The 16346-nt window shown below is 46.9% G+C and overlaps 1 pseudogene; it reads left to right on the top strand.

The window, feature by feature from the left end:
* Nucleotides 1–16088, top strand: part of LOC127037821 (zinc finger protein 436-like) — a 714289-nt pseudogene extending 698201 nt beyond the window's left edge.
* Nucleotides 16089–16346: the final 258 nt, after the last annotated feature.

The following is a 16346-nucleotide window of genomic DNA, read 5'->3' as shown; positions in this document are numbered from 1 at the left end:
ACTGAAATCAACTATATAAGGAAGTAGAGTAAAAATAAGAAGAAGATTTTTTACTTGCTTACAGCCTGTGTTGTGTGAGAATTTTCTGTGCTCCGCGTTGATACACCACAGGGTGGTCCCAGCAAATGTCATGGTAGATCGTGCTGGAGTGGGGGAGTTCCTAGCACAGTGTGGTTCTGATTCCCAGTGGGGGGGTCCTTAGGTGTCTCTGGCTGCTGGGGGCTCTTGGTGGGGGAACCCTTTGGGATTCCCAACCTGGCAATCATGGTGTGGTGGGGGTTCTCTGGCCGGTGGAGCTTTGAGGGGTATCTGGGGTCCTGGCCAGGACTTGGGGCTGCGTCCCAGGAGTATCTGATGGGCCCCTGGCTGGGGGGGGGCTGGGGCCCCTGGCTGGGGGGTCTGGGCTCTGGGTACTAGGGGGTGTCTGGGCTCTGCTGCTAACATAATCCTTCTCTCTGGTCACTTGTGCCAGATCCTGCTCTATCACCAGGTCACCAGTCCATTCTCCAGTCACGTGCCTGTCCTGTGATAACTCTCCGTCCACTTAGCAAACACTGTTGTTTGAAATCACAGATTTTGCTTTTCTGCCTCTTTTGAAAACTGCAGGACTTTCGGTTCCGTTTGGAATTTGTGCCCCAGTCCTTGTCCTAGATCTGCGGGGGTGAGGGAGGTGGAGGAGTCAGCACTGGCCACACCAGATGGTATTTTCCACAGCATTCTGGACTCATTCTTTTCTGGAATCCGGTGTGATTGAGACCATTGTTAATCTGAGTCCTGTATGAAAGACAGGATGATTCCAGATGGACAGTGGTGTCAAATGAGATCAGCCATTGCTCCCTGTGAGGAGGGGCTCCCTTAGCTGCTCTCCCCAGAGAGCTAAAGAGGGAAGCTGCTCAAACGCTCTGTCCCTCTCTGCTCAGTATATTGGGTGCAGCTTCCCTGGGTCGGAGAACTGCGCCTCCATTGTGATCTGGGAGACCAGGCTTGGCAGCTGCTTCTCCCCTCAATGGTGCTCTGTGCTGGGAAGTGACCTTAATTAAAGCTTCTTCTCTGCCGGCCCAGGATTTCTTTCTGCAGCTGTCCTAGCCCCTATGGCAAGCCTGGCCCTGTTACTACTATTCTAGCCAGAGTCTCCAGGTAACTGAAAGACCTCAGGATGTCCTAGGTCTGGCAAGAAAGTGACTCTGTCACCAACCCACCACCTCATTGCTCCTCCCATTATACCCTCATAGACTCATAGACTCTAGGACTGGAAGGGACCTCGAGAGGTCATCGAGTCCAGTCCCCTGCCCTCATGGCAGGACCAAATACTGTCTAGACCATCCCTGATAGACATTTATCTAACCTACTCTTAAATATCTCCAGAGATGGAGATTCCACAACTTCCCTAGGCAATCTATTCCAGTGTTTAACTACCCTGACAGTTAGGAACTTTTTCCTAATGTCCAACCTAAATCTCCCTTGCTGCAGTTTAAGCCCATTGCTTCTTGTTCTATCATTGGAGGCTAAGGTGAACAAGTTTTCTCCCTCCTCCTGATGACACCCTTTTAGATACCTGAAAACTGCTATCATGTCCCCTCTCAGTCTTCTCTTTCCAAACTAAACAAACCCAATTCCTTCAGCCTTCCTTCATAGGTCATGTTCTCAAGACCTTTAATCATTCTTGTTGCTCTTCTCTGGACCCTCTCCAATTTCTCCACATCTTTCTTGAAATGCGGTGCCCAGAACTGGACACAATACTCCAGTTGGGGCCTAACCAGCGCAGAGTAAAGCGGAAGAATGACTTCTCGTGTCTTGTTTACAACACACCTGTTAATGCATCCCAGAATCACGTTTGCTTTTTTTGCAACAGTATCACACTGTTGACTCATATTAAGCTTGTGGTCCACTATGACCCCTAGATCTCTTTCTGCCATACTCCTTCCTAGACAGTCTCCTCCCATTCTGTATGTGTGAAACTGATTGTTCCTTCCTAAGTGGAGCACTTTGCATTTATCTTTATTGAACTTCATCCTGTTTACCTCAGACCATTTCTCCAACTTGTCCAGATCATTTTGAATTTTGACCCTGTCCTCCAAAGCAGTTGCAATCCCTCCCAGTTTGGTATCATCTGCAAACTTAATAAGCGTACTTTCTATGCCAACATCTAAATCGTTGATGAAGATATTGAACAGAACCGGTCCCAAAACAGAACCCTGCGGAACCCCACTTGTTATACCTTTCCAGCAGGATTGGGAGCCATTAACAACTACTCTCTGAGTACGGTTATCCAGCCAGTTATGCACCCACCTTATAGTAGCCCCATCTAAATTGTACTTTCCTAGCTTATCTATAAGAATATCATGCGAGACTGTATCAAATGCCTTACTGAAGTCTAGATATATCACATCCACCGCTTCTCCCTTATCCACAAGGCTCGTTATCCTATCAAAGAATGTTATCAGATTAGTTTGACATGATTTGTTCTTTACAAATCCATGCTGGCTATTCCCGATCACCTTACCACCTTCCAAGTGTTTGCAGATGATTTCTTTGATTACCTGCTCCATTATCTTCCCTGGCACAGAAGTTAAACTAACTGGTCTGTAGTTTCCTGGGTTGTTTTTATTTCCCTTTTTATAGATGGGCACTATATTTGCCCCCTTCCAGTCTTCTGGAATCTCCCCGTCTCCCATGATTTCCCAAAGATAATAGCTAGAGGCTCAGATACCTCTTCTATTAACTCCTTCAGTATTCTAGGATGCATTTCATCAGGCCCTGGTGACTTGCAGGCATCTAACTTTTCTAAGTGATTTTTTACTTGCTCTTTGCTTATTTTCTCTTCTAAATCAACCCTCTTCCCGTAAGCATTCACTATACTAGACATTCCTTCAGACTTCTCAGTGAAGACCGAAACAAAGAAGTCATTAAGCATCTCTGCCATTTCCAAGTCTCCCGTTACTGTTACCCCCTCCTCATTGAGCAGTGGGCCTACCCTGTCCTTAGTCTTCCTCTTGCTTCGAATGTATTGATAAAAAGTCTTCTTGTTTCCCTTTATTTCCCATAGCTAGTTTGAGTTCATTTTGTGCTTTTGCTTTTCTAATCTTGCCTCTGCATTCCTGTGTTATTTGCCTATATTCATCCTTCGTGATCTGCCCTAGTTTCCATTTTTATATGACGCCTTTTTATTTTGTAGGTCACGCAAGATCTCAAGGGTAAGCCAAGGTGGTCTTTTGCCACATTTTCTATCTTTCCTAACCATTGGAATAACTTGCTTTTGGGCCCTTAATAGCGTCCCTTTGAAAAACTGCCAACTTTCCTCAGTTGTTTTTCCCCTCAGTCTTAATTCCCATGGGACCCTTGCCTATCAGCTCTCTGAGCTTACCAAAATCTGCCTTCCTGAAATCCATTGTCTCTATTCTGCTGTACTCCCTTCTACCCTTCCTTAGAATTGCAAATTCTATGATTTCATGATCACTTTCACCCAAGCTTCCTTCTACTTTCAAATTCTCAACAAGTTCCTCCCTATTTGTTAAAATCAAGTCTAGAACAGCTTCCCCCCTAGTAGCTTTTTCAACTTTCTGAAATAAAAAGTTGTCTGCAATGCAGTCCAGGAACTTATTGGATAGTCTGTGCCCCGCGGTGTTATTGTCCCAACATATATCTGGATAGTTGAAGTCCCCCATCACCACCAAATCTTGGGCTTTGGATGATTTTGTTAGTTGTTTGAAAAAAGCCTCATCCACCTCTTCCACCTGATTAGGTGGCCTGTAGTAGACTCCCAGCACGACATCACCTGTGTTTTTTACCCCTTTTAGCCTAACCCAGAGACTCTCCACCCTTCCGTCTCCTATGTCCATCTCCACCTCAGTCCAAGTGTGTACATTTTTAATATATAAGGCAACACCTCCTCCCTTTTTCCCTGTCTATCCTTCCTGAGCAAACTATACCCATCCACACCAACATTCCAGTCGTGTGTATTATCCCACCAAGTTTCAGTAATGCCAATTATGTCATAGTTGTATTTGTTTATTAGCACTTCCAGTTCTTCCTGCTTATTACCCATACTTCTTGCATTTGTATAAAGGCATCTAAGATACTTGTTTGATTTTGCCTCCCAGCTTTGCCCTGACCCTCCTTCCTCTCTGCCATTATAGCCCGTGCTCCCTCCTGCTTCCAACCCATCTCCCAGGTCTTGTTCCCCACTTTCCTGTGGGCTTTGCTCACCTGTCCCCGTCGAACCTAGTTTAAAGCCCTCCTTACCAGGTTAGCCAGTCTGTGCGCGAATAAGGCCTTTCCTCTCTTCGAAAGGTGAACGCCATCTGTTCCTAGCAGTCCTTCCTCAAGTAGCATCCCGTGGTCGAGGAAGCCAAAGCCCTCCTGGCGACACCATCTTCGCAGCCAGGCATTCACCTCCACAATGCATCTGTCTCTGCCCGGACCCCTACCTTCAACAGGAAGAATGGAAGAGAATACCACCTTCGCTCCAAACTCCTTAACCCGTACTCCCAGAGCCCTGTAGTCACTCTTGATCTGCTCAGCATCACACCTCGCAGTATCATTTGTGCCCACATGGATGAGTAGCATGGGATAGTAGTCAGAAGGCCGGATAATCCTCGACAAAGCCTCTGTAACATCTCGGATACGGGCCCCTGGCAGGCAGCATACCTCCCGGGATGAACGGTCAGGGCGACAGATGGGTGTCTCCGTCCCCCTCAGCAGAGAGTCTCCAACCACCACTACCCTACGTTTCTTATCAGTGGTGGCAGCAGACCTCCCAGCCTTAGGGGTACGAGACTTCACCCCCTTAACTGTTGGGGGTGATTTCTTCTCTGCTGTATCTTTTACCACAACAGGAGGGTTCGCAGCAGCGGTGGAGCACTGCCCGCTGCTAGAAGTAACCAGCTGGCCGTGTCCACCCTGAGCCTCCTCCTCCACTGGTGTGTCAGGTACACCCTGAGGCATCTCCTCTTCCACTGCAGTGTCAGTAGTCCGTCAACTGGGACAGCACCATCAGCTGTCTCCACATGGATACTGTCCAGGAATTGCTCATGGACATAGATGTTCCTCAGCCAGGCCACCTCCTCCTGTAGCTCTCCCACCTGCTGCCTGAGAGATTCCACCAGTAGGCACCTTTCACATTGGATGCCACCCCCAGCCTGGATATCAGTAAGTGGAAATTGCAAATTACAGTCTTTGCAAGCCCACACCAGAATCTGGGTAAAAGCATCCATGCTTTGGTGCTCTGTCTGGCTACAGGCGCAGGTGGAGGAGACAGAAGCAGTGCTGGCACAGGTGTTACGGGTCCTCCTCACCATTTTAAGCCTCCCTCTGTCAAAGTCTCAAATTCCTGTCTACAGCTCTCTGTCCGCTCCTCTTTGCGTGGAACAGAAGGGTTTTCGATGTGGCTCAGGTTATGGGTTCAAGGGACCAATGGGTCACAGATGAGACCAACAAGGGAGCCCCCTCCCTTCCTACTCCCCTTCCAAACTCCCTTGCAAAACTCCCTGTTAGCAGCTCCTGTTCGCTAAGCTCCCTGGTCGCTTGTGCGCAGCTTTATAAAGCCCTGGCCTGAGTGAATGCCCCGCCCACTGGTTAAGGCTCAGCCAATTACCAGAGGCTTCTAGCTTTCAAACCTTCCTAGTAGCTCCACCTCCAACTGCCAGCTACAGCACACGGTCCTTCAAACAAACAGACCAAACAGACTGACAAACACAAGCTCAGCACACAGCAAGTAACCCCCAAACACACACACAAACCCAAACACTGCAGACAGTCACTTACCCCACAGATGCTGTCTGTGCTCCTCCTTCACCTGGAGAACTCCCTTGCAAAACTCCTGTTAGCAGCTCCTGTTCGCTAAGCTCCCTGGTCGCTTGTGCGCAGCTTTATAAAGCCCTGGCCTGAGTGAATGCCCCGCCCACTGGTTAAGGCTCAGCCAATTACCAGAGGCTTCTAGCTTTCAAACCTTCCTAGTAGCTCCACCTCCAACTGCCAGCTACAGCACACGGTCCTTCAAACAAACAGACCAAACAGACTGACAAACACAAGCTCAGCACACAGCAAGTAACCCCCAAACACACACACAAACCCAAACACTGCAGACAGTCACTTACCCCACAGATGCTGTCTGTGCTCCTCCTTCACCTGGAGAACTCCCTTGCAAAACTCCCTGTTAGCAGCTCCTGTTCGCTAAGCTCCCTGGTCGCTTGTGCGCAGCTTTATAAAGCCCTGGCCTGAGTGAATGCCCCGCCCACTGGTTAAGGCTCAGCCAATTACCAGAGGCTTCTAGCTTTCAAACCTTCCTAGTAGCTCCACCTCCAACTGCCAGCTACAGCACACGGTCCTTCAAACAAACAGACCAAACAGACTGACAAACACAAGCTCAGCACACAGCAAGTAACCCCCAAACACACACACAAACCCAAACACTAGCAGTTGCCAGGAGGAAATCCAGCCATGGGAGAGCAAAGCCCCCAGGAATGGGACTGTCCCAGCCAGAGGGGCAGGGAGAGAGGACAGGGGAAGGAGAGACTGAAAGGGGCAGTGGGAGAAATGAAGGTGGGGGAGAGATTTCCAGCTCTCTAGTCCACCCAGACACATGTATTGCTGCATTCTGGGGCAGAACCACTTTCCAGTGAACAAAACAAGGATCAGACAGAGCAAAAGCCAGTTCCTGACTCCATATTCCCCCTGCTGGGGTGTGGCTGCCGTGGGGTCAGTGTCTGAGGGAATCCCCCACAGTGACTCCTTTGGTTCTGCTCTTTTCTAGCCTTGTGTTCAGAGAAGGGGTGAGGGGAGAGAGAAGGGAGGTTAAAAATGTGTCTGTGGACTTAGCCTGGCAGGAGGGCCAGGTCTAAATTGTAATAAACGGATTGAGAATTTCCCAGCATGACAGAATCTAGGGTGTCTGTCTGCAGGGAAAGGGCCTGGGGGAATTATGATGTGAAATTAACTAAAACCGGTTCTGAAACGCCCACAACTGCCCTTCTCCCCCAGACAGGCTGCAGAATGACGTCCGTGTTTTGCTCCAGCTAATCCCAGCCTGGCGTGGGACAGGGAAGAGAAATGGCTGCAGTGGAGTCAGTCCAGGTAGAGATTATCGGGGGGTTGCTGGTGGGTTCCTGCTGGAGGAAAGGGAGAGCAAATACACCAGAGGTGGGAAGGTTTGCAGAGTCTGGTTTGGAGGTTGGAGCGGGGCAGGAAATTCACAGCGTGGGGAAAGGAGGAGGCCAGGGTGTGGCAGACCTGCTGGGAGTTATTTACTAAGTGGCCTAGATTCTAGGAACAGACCCAGGAGGTTTGGAGGTGGAAATGCCCTAATTTGTGAAGAGAGAAAATAACCCACCTACATGGAGCTAGTCAAACTGACCAGACTCCTAGTGCTGGAGCCTGACCTCATTAACCATCAGCTGCTGTGAGATATAAAGGGGACACCCATGAGTCAGGCTTATTGGAGCTGCCTCTCCCTTCATATCCCGCTCCTCACAATGAGGAGGGGTTGGGCATCCTACCAGCGAGCTCTCCCTGGACCCTGCTAGGGGCTCCATCTCCTGTATCAGTCAGTGGCTAGTAGGGGGGTGATGGATATGCTGGGAGAGATAAGGGGCTCTCTCTTCATCCCCTCACCCTGGCATTTGCTGGATACTCTGAGCCAGGTCGAGGTGGGACTCTCCTGACTATGATCCACCCAGAGCTTCCATTTGATTCACTCTTCTCTGCCACAAATAGTGGGGCTGTGAGTGGGGCAGCAAGTCCTTAGTGTTGGACTCTTACTCTTTCAGGGGCTGGTGACCTTCAAGGAGATGGCTATGTATTTCACCAGGGAAGAGTGGGCTCTGCTGGACCCCACTCAGAGAGCCCTCTACTGGGATGTCATGCAGGAGAACTATGAGACTGTGACCTCGCTCGGTAAGGGTTCCTGTCCCTTCTGTTCTTGGAAGGGGAAATGAAGAGTGAAGGTTCACGCCACCCCCACAATGCCATCTGTACCCTGTCCTGTTTCAGCATCACCCCAATAGGCCAGTGACACACATAATACCAGAGACCCTCCTCTGCTGCAGAACACTTTGGGAACAGAGCACAGGAGCCGTATTGCACAGTGTCAAATATCTCCTGTTTGCTCAAGTGAAACTGGGGGTTAGGTCTGGCATAACTGTCCCATACCCCTAATCATTTTTGTTGCCCTTTTCTGAACCTTTTCCAATTCCAATATATCTATTTTTGAGATGGGGTGACATGTGCATGCAGTATTCAAGATGTGGGTGTATCATGGATTTATTTGCTGTTTTTACAAATATGATCTATGAGATATTCTGTCATATCTATCACTTTCTTAATTATTTCCTACATTGTTCACTTTTTTTCACTGCTGCTGCACATTGAGTGGATGTTTTCAGAGAACTATCCACAGTGACTCCAAGATCCATCTCTTGAGTGGAAACAACTAATTTAGACCCCATCATTTTGTATGTATAGTTGGGATTGTGTTTTCCAATGGGCTGCACTATGTGCTATCCTGTCATTTAGTACTGCTGAGATCCTGGATTCAGTAATATCCCTGCCCTTCCTGTTCTCTTTCTCCACCGAACCCAGCCAGCCCATGCTTCCTGTTCCCAGCTTCCCCAGGATTCTCGCACTGTCTCTGAACCTCTCTGTCAGCAAGAAGCAGTGCCTGGGACACTTGCCCTCTGTCTGGAGTCTTCAATTTCTGGGACATGGATTTACTTTCTCTGTGTTGTAAGAGGCTCTGTCATAATGAGTGTCTGTGACGTTATCCAGAGTACAATCTGGACTGTTAAATAGCTGTCCCCTCAGTCCTCCAGCATGGGGTGCCTTTTCCACTGTTTTCCCGTGAGAACAGCCCCTCTTGGCCAATTAACACACAGTCTCCAGCATGTAACTCACTCCCAACTACACAGTATTGAGTGCTGCTAGACAGCCACTCATGAATTACACCTCAGGAGAAAACCAGCAAATTCTCAAGTGCCCAACTTTCCCCCAGAAATGTGCATCTTGCACTGTCCAGCACGCTACTGAACGACCCAAGCTCATATGAAGTCTGTCATTTCATCAGCGGAAAATGACATGCACCAGCTTGTTATCCCAAACAGAGTTTCCAACACACTTCAATCCACCCATACTGGTTAGATGAACAATAAACCAAGATTGTTAACTACCAAAAACTAAAACTAGGCCCAGCCCATGAAAGGGGCACTCCCAGGAGAGACTGTATAAAGGCTGGAATATGAAACACCTTTGTAAACCTGAGACAGCTGCCTTGGGTACAATGACAGGGAGAATACCCCAAAGTGACTCCTTTGTTTCTGCTCTTCTCTGGCCTCCGATTGTTCCTTCCAACGTGGAGTACTTTGCACTTGTCTCTACTGAATTTGATCCTGTTTACTTCAGATCATTTCTCCCGTTTGTCCAGATCATTTTGAATTTTAATCCAATCCTCCAAAGCACTTACAACCCCTCCCAGCTTGGTGTTGTCCGCAAACTTGATACGTGTAAGAGAGAGACTGTTACTGGAAGGGTTTCCCCATGTGTCAGAGGGTTACACCCTGGTGGGAGGGGGCTAGGCCTGTACTGGAATAAAGTCACTCTGTGCTTCACAGTGTGCTAGAACCTAGAATGTGCATTAGCAGGGGAAAAGCTGGGGGGAATCGGCTTGGGGAATGGACAAAAGCCTAGTCTGAATTCTCACACCTTGCCCTTTTCACCCCGGCAGGCCAGAGAATAACATCCATGTTTCGCTGCAGATCATCTCGTCCTCCCAGGGGCAAGGAAATGACTGCAATGGAGCTGGCTCAGGTAAGAGATTATCAGGGTGGCGGGCTCTGCTTGGAGGTTGAGGAGCAGTAAATGCATAAGAGGGTGGGAATTGCTAGAGGTGGTGGGAAGCAGGAAACATCTCGGGTGGAGAAAGGGAGGGGACAGCATGTGACAAACCTGCTGAGACTTGTGTAGTGTAGGGCGTGATGGGTTGTCACCCCCAGGAGGCAGTTTGTGGAACTTCTGGGAACTGCTGTGTCCTCTAACCCTCACGCTGGGCTGGCCCTTCTCACACTGCTTTGCTGGAGATTTCGCCAGCCTCTCCAGGGCCTGTTATCACCCAACACAACAGCAGGTGGCACCATGCAGCCAATTGAGCTACCTGAGTGCGTTACCTAAGCCACTCATGGACAGATAGAAGACAAGAGCCAATTTCCCACTCCCCAACCTTGCACACTTGCTGTAGTATAAATCCAGAATGATACCATCTTATAGTGCACAGGGATCTCTATAATGCAAGCTCATTAATGTAGTTCCCCTTCCTCTCGATATGGGACAGATGTGCACAACAAGCTGAGATTTTCCCCAGACACTTCACTCAAAATACGCTGGTTAAGATAAAGCATCAAACAAGTTTATTAACTGCAGAAAGATAGATTAAGTGATTATAAGTGATAACAAACAGATCAAAGCAGATTATTTAGCAAATAACCAAAACTCAGACTAAGCCTAACATACTAGATGGATAGAATTTGAATTAGCAATTTCTCACCCTTACTGATGATACAAGCAGTCCCCCAAGTTTCCATACACAAGCTAGAAATCTCTTGATCCTGGGAGCATCACTTCCCCCACATCCGTTTTTGTTTCTCAGGTGTTTCCAGAAGTTCTCTTGTGTGGAGAATGAGGCCAAGAGATGATGTCACACTCCACCTTATGTAGCTTTTCCATATGGTGGGAACCTTTTGTTCCAAACTCAGTTCCTAGTCCAGTTTGTGGAAAAATACAGGTACTAAAATGCAGTTTAGTGTCATGTGGTCTGGTCACAGGCCCTGCTGAGTCATAGTAGCCATGACTCATAGGCTGGCTGAAACATTCACAGGAAGGCTAAGCTCTTCCACAGTCCATTGTCTTTGTTGAGCCATCAGCACTGTCTGGCTTCTTCATTGTTGTACCTGAAAGGCTCATTGTGGGTGTTACCCAGAGTAAGCACATTTGAAATACAGATACAGAGTCAATATCCATAACTTCACATACGAACATGATATGTGCACACAAATAGGATAATCATATTCAGCAAATCAGAACTTTTCCAGTGACACCACACAGGATGCATCTTCTACAAAATAGATAATAATTATGTCCTAATCATATTATAATCATACCACTATGATGAATATGGGGGTGTAGTGTCAGATAGGTCCTAATTTCAAGGCACAGGAGTTGGGAATGGAACTTCCCCTCTTTGTGGAACAGGAAATAACCCTCCAGCCAGGGCTGGGACAACTTCCCAGACTCTCAGTGATGGAGCCTGAATCTACTGACATTTCATTTATTACCACCAACCTCAATCTTTGTGGCAACTGTAAACTTTATCAGTGATGATTTTGTACTCTCTTCTAAGTCATGGATAAGAATGTTAAATAGCACAGGGCCAAGAACCAATCCCTGCAGGAACCTGCTAGAAAGAAATCCACTCGATCATGGTTCCCCATTTACTATCAGAGTTTTTAATCTATTTAATGTATGCCGTGTTTATTTTGTATCATTCTAGTTTTTTTTAGTAAAAATATTGTGCTAATCAAGTGATGTCCCTTACGGAAGTTTAGGTATATTACATCAATACTATTAGCTGCAACCAAACTTTTGATCTCATCCAATAAGGATATCCCGTTAGTTTGATAGGCTCTATTTTCTCTAAACCTTTGTTAATGGGCACTACAATTCTGACCTTCTAACTTCTATTCTTTATGATTGACTTCCCCTTTCTTCCATATATTTTATTTGGAGAGTGATTGGATTCCTACCAGGGAGCCACTGTCAGGGTCCAGAGACAGCCCCATCTCCTATATTAAGCTCTGGCTAGTAGCTACGTGATAAATGTGAAGACCCTGCTTCTGTCTGTCAGATGGGAGACACAAAGGTTCTCTCTTTCTACCCTCTGATGCCTCCTGGCTGCTGTAAGCAATGTGGGGTGGGACTCTGTTAACATGTGCCTCCTGGAGCTTCCATTTCCCTGGTGCTGCTGTTCCGTGAATAGTGGGGTTGTGAGTGGGTCAGCAGGTACTGAGTATTGGACTCCTGCTCTTTCAGGGGCCGGTGACCTTCGAGAAGGTGGCTGTGTATTTCTCCAGGGAAGAGGGGACTCTGCTGGACCCCACTCAGAGAGCCCTCTACAGAGATGTCATGCAGGGGAACTGTGAGACGATGGTCTTGCTGGGTAAGGATTCCTGTCCCTTCTGTTCTTGGAAGGGGAAATGAAGAGTGAAGGTTCATGCCACCCCCACAATGCCATCTGTGCCCTGTCCTGTTTCAGCATCACCCCAATAGGCCAGTAACATACATACTACCAGAGACCCTCCTCTGCTGCAGAACACTTTGGGAACAGAGCACAGGAGCAGCATCACACAATGTCAAATATCTCCTCTTTACTCAAGTAAAACTGGGGTTAGGTCCAGCATAATGAACAGAAGCTTCCTATCCCCAGCCTTCTCTCAAACCCTGAGCCTTCTTTACCCAAACCAGAATGTGCTTGGGGTGTAACAAGCAGGCGGCTGGAGTCAGAGCTGCCAGTCCAGGGTTACTTATCATACAGACACTCAGTGCGTCCTTGAACGTTGGCTGGGAGTATCCAGACAGGGGAGCTCCAGCAGCAGAACACTGAATCTCACCCAGGATTACAGATGACACAACTCCTCGCTGATCTGGATTGCACCCCAGCATGTGAAAATGGCCTAGGTTGGTAGTGACATTTCTTGAGACATGGAGAGTCTTGCTCCCATATCACCAGGTGTAATAAAAATAACAGGAAAGGCCAAATATGGAAAACTGATTGTTCAGCTTGCTTTTGACCTGCATCATATTTTGCAATATATTCCAAATAAGGAAATTAACATGCAACGTATGTGTCATTGTTTGTGGTTTTAAGCTGTAAAAGGCTTGTGTGATTTTTAGCTCGGGAACAGTATTCCAATAGCTGTCGCCCCCTGCGTGCTTGTAACCAAGAAAAGAGCCTCAGGCTGAGCTGATTCAAATATTAATCCTGTGGTCGTTTTCCACAACAGCCTCAATAGGTCCCTGTGATGGAATGTAAGGCTACATCTAGACTACCCACCGTATCGGCGGGTTAAAATCGATTGCTCGGGGATCGATATATGGCGTCTCATCTAGACGCCATATATCGATCCCTGAGCGCGCTTATATTGATTCCGGAACAACACCAACCCCAGCGGAGTTGCTGATTTGACAGGGGGAGCCGCGGACATCGATCCCGCACGGTGAGGATGGGTGAGTAATCCGATCTTAGATATTCGACTTCAGTTATGATATTCACGTAGCTGAATTTGCGTATCTAAGATCGATTTCCCCCCGTAGTGTAGACCAGCCCTTAATGTCTTCACACCTTCCCCCTGCAGGAGAATGGCTGTTTGACCAGCTGCTTGCCTTGCTGTCTCTGAGGAACTGGTCTGTGGGTGTTCCCCAGAACTGTAACTTTTTCAGTAATATCATACTGTAAAATCTCACAATTTTACATACAGTGTTACTACACATTTTAACAGGAGGATAATATTCAGTAGGTTAGGCGTTTTCTAATGATACCTCACAAGCCATACTGGGTACAAAATTGATCATAATTTTCTAGAAGAGTGAACACAGGGGTACAGATTGACACAGTGTCTGTGTGTGTGTTCCCAGCAGATATGTGGGTATTTCAATCCCTCATAAGCACAATGTTTGGCATCTTCAAGGACCTGGGGAACTGGTCCTGGGAATTCACTAGTTTAGCAAGTGTGAGACTGCATGAAATTGTGAGACACTTTGGTATTAATAATAAAATAATAGAATCTGATAAAATTGCAATGAATCATGCTAGGTATGCCATGTAAAGTGTCAGTGAAAATGTTATGATTTGCCAAGTATGATAATTTTGTTTCTATGTTTCTATCACCTTTGTATTGTGAGTTACAGATATGTAAGGTATATCTGTATTTCCAGACTTGTGCAGTTTTTCTGGGTGACACCCCCAGACATATTGGCATCAACATTGCCTAGCATGTTTGATGGCCCATTGAGGGTCATCAGCTGTACAATGAACCTATGGACCAAGGGGATACACCTATTGAGTCAGCAAGACATGCCGGGGTTTGCCTGTGTAATGAAACCTCCAAAGCTTTTCCATGCCATGTGCTGTGAAGCTTGTGTTTGGGACACAGGAAGTACAAGCCACATGGCAAAAGGAATATAAAGCGCAGCTGCATCATCTCCATCTTGTCTCCAATCCCCCTTCCTACCTCTGGAGCAACTTCTCTACAAACTGAACCCTGGAACAAAGGACTGAATGACCCATCCAAGCTGTGGATGCGTTCCAGACAGACTTTCAAGCCAGCAACTCACCAATACTGCTAAGAACCTGATCTATCCATTTTGGAATGTATCTGACTGCTTTTCCATTTAAATTCTTTCTGTCTTTCTTTCTTTTAAACCTTTAGTTTAGATGCTAAAGAATTGTCTGGAAGGATGGAATTTAACTTCATTCTTTCATTTGTTCTTTCTTCTAAACATTTAGTTTAACTGCTAAAGGATTGGCTGGCAGCATGGTATTTTGGATGAGATCCAAACCTGGGTAATGTGGCTAACCTTCTACCCACCCACTTCCTGGATCCAATTAGGATCACTCTCCTGCTGCCCTCTGGCCATGCTGTATCACAGTGAGCAGAGTTTTTAAATAACCTCTCACTGTACGGGACCTAGTTGCTGATTAGGAGTCAGAGAACTGTCATGCAATAAAGGGGGCCATGTGATTTCTTTTTTCAGAGTCTCGTTAACCAGTGTGTGGGATCAGAAGCACAGTTTGTGACTGGTCAGTGAGTTTAACTTCAGTGTTAACCACCAGTATGGGGAGCATCTGCTCTCCCTTTTTCAGCCTGCTCTGACCTTGGCATTTTCAGTGAGGACTGCCCCAGGCACACTAGGTCACACTAAGCACTGAAGATAAATTAACAGAATGTTTTTGATGATCAAGTTGTATGAAATCAACTGAACTCCTTTGTTTTCTTTCATCTGAGCGGAGTTTCTGGTGTTCCAACGTGATATGATCTCCCAGCTGGAACAAGGGGAAGAGCCATGGGTCCCAGAGCTCCAGGGTTCAGAGGAAAGAGAGATCCTGAGATCTCCCCGCACAGGTGAGGAAACATTAAACCAACTCAGAATCTGTAAGTGCCTGAAGGAAACATCTAGGATGCCCTACAAAGCTCTTGGGAAGTCTCTCAGTTCATTATTGTCCATAGAAGGGGTCGCATCTGCAGGGTAAATATAGCTCAAGGCTTCCTATAGCTGCTAGCAGACACCGGGCAGTAGCTTTCTCCCTTCCCCCTGTGAAGTTGGATGGGATGTGAAGGCTGAATTGATCCCCTCCTCTCTCCTGTTGGGGGGAGCTGAGTTCCTGATTTTTATTTGTCCTCTCTCCAGCACTTGTTTTGGTTTGGCCTTCCCCTTTCCATCCCTGTTTGAGGTTTCTGTCTCTATCACAGCAGGTGATGCAATGACGTGTGAGGTTCAGCACAGACCAGAAAAAGAGCAGGGAAACCAGCCAGGGGAGAAAATGGATAAATTTATTTCCTGACAGGGAACTCAGCAGGGCCTTAAGGAAACCAGAATACAGCAGGAAATCTGCAGGGAAAAGCAAAAAAAATACATGTGCTGAGTGTGGGAAAAACTTCACTTACAGATCAGGCCTTTCTCAACATCAGAGAATGCACACAGGGGAGAGGCCCTGTGAATGCAATGAGTGCGGGAAAACTTTCAATCGCAGCTAGTACATTATTGGGCATCAGAGAATCCACACAGGGAAGAGATCCTATGAATACACTGAGTGCGGGAAAACTTTCAGTCGCAGCTCACACCTTATTCGGCATCAGAGAATCCACACACAGCAGGGGTCCTATGAATGCAGTGAGTGCGGGAAAACCTTCAATCGCAGCTCTCACCTTATTCAGCATCAGAGAATCCACACGAGCAAGAAGCCCCGCGAATGCCGTCAGCAGGCCTGCACAACTCGTAAAGCGGTGATGTAGAGAAATGTCTGTATTAACTATCTCTATAAATCTTTATAACGTTGCATTGTGTTATTTTGTATTAAGTATCTTTATCTTTATGACATTGCATCCGGCATGATGTTATTTTGTAATTCATATGACTTGGCATTGTGCCTCTCTATTTTCATACAACTTTGTATTAGATCCCTATATAGAAAATTGGTAGAAAACTTTGTATCAAATGTTATAGCCCCTAAGGATAGTATAGTTAAAGTAAAAGAAAACATGTACCTTTTTGCTAGAAGTAGAATAAGATCTTCCCCCGCACTCTGTAAT

The sequence above is a fragment of the Gopherus flavomarginatus genome, chromosome 20 (genome assembly GCF_025201925.1).
Source record: "Gopherus flavomarginatus isolate rGopFla2 chromosome 20, rGopFla2.mat.asm, whole genome shotgun sequence".
Classification (NCBI taxonomy): Eukaryota; Metazoa; Chordata; order Testudines; family Testudinidae; genus Gopherus; species Gopherus flavomarginatus.
This window is presented reverse-complemented; position numbering and strand designations above follow the sequence as displayed.